The sequence below is a fragment of the Lagopus leucura genome, unplaced genomic scaffold (genome assembly GCF_019238085.1).
Source record: "Lagopus leucura isolate 7727_CA_CO unplaced genomic scaffold, USGS_WTPT01 Super-Scaffold_100014, whole genome shotgun sequence".
Taxonomy (NCBI): Eukaryota; Metazoa; Chordata; class Aves; order Galliformes; family Phasianidae; genus Lagopus; species Lagopus leucura.
The window spans coordinates 10,363,665-10,364,652 of record NW_024962268.1 but is presented as its reverse complement, the minus strand read 5'-3'; positions in this window follow the sequence as shown (position 1 = coordinate 10,364,652).

Genomic DNA, 988 nt, shown 5'->3' with positions numbered 1-988 from the left:
GGGAGGGGAGGGGAGGGGAAAACAGCTGAAAAGCTGAGAAGTGACAGAAAGTGTCTCAGCTGAAGTACCAACATGAATTGAGTGCTGTCTGTATTACAAGGAAAAAAAAAAAAAAGGAGAAAGAAATACATTCTTCGAGACTCATAGAATCATTAAGGTCAGTCCTACGATTCCATAGGTTTTTTGTTTGTTTTTGCATTACAAATAGCACTTTTTCATATCGATACTCCAGCTGAGACACCTCCATGGTTCCAACTCTGCCACTGAGCAGTGGAATTTTTAAGTGCTTCAACAACTAATTGTCAAACAGCCAACAGATCCATTGTGAAAAATGTCTCTCCCCACCTCTATATTGACATATGGGTATTTTCAATCTGTGAATGCCTCAAGGAGGGGGCAGTTTTATTTTGTTTCTTTGGGGTTTCTAAACTGGAAATAGGTATCAAGTAAAAGAAAATGGTCAGCATTCACGAGGTGCATAAATCTAACATAATTTTCATTAAAAAGTATTTTTTCATAATGAACAATTGAACATAATTTATAAAAATATTATGGGAAAATATGGATTAAAATACAACTGTTTTCTTCTGATATCCAGTTACTGAGGAGGGCCCAGTCTACTGGATCCTTATTGAAAGTTTTGATGCTGAACATTTTTAATATTTTCTGTCCATTACAGATGTTACACAGTCAGAACTTTTAACATTCCTGATTGTTATTTCTAAAGAGTAATTGCATATGTTTAAGTTACGGACTGAACACACAAACAAGTGCACAAAGCACAAGCAAAGGAGCATAAGCACAGAAGCAAAGCAAAGCAGAGAGGAGGATTCTTGGCCAGTAAAGACTGCATTAGCGAAACTAACAGGACAGCTGGCTCACTGACCTACTAACACCCAAAGTGGTGATTTTATTTCTGTTTTAAACACCTAGAAAATGAGTATTCTATTCTATTCTATTCTATTCTATTCTATTCTATTCTATTCTA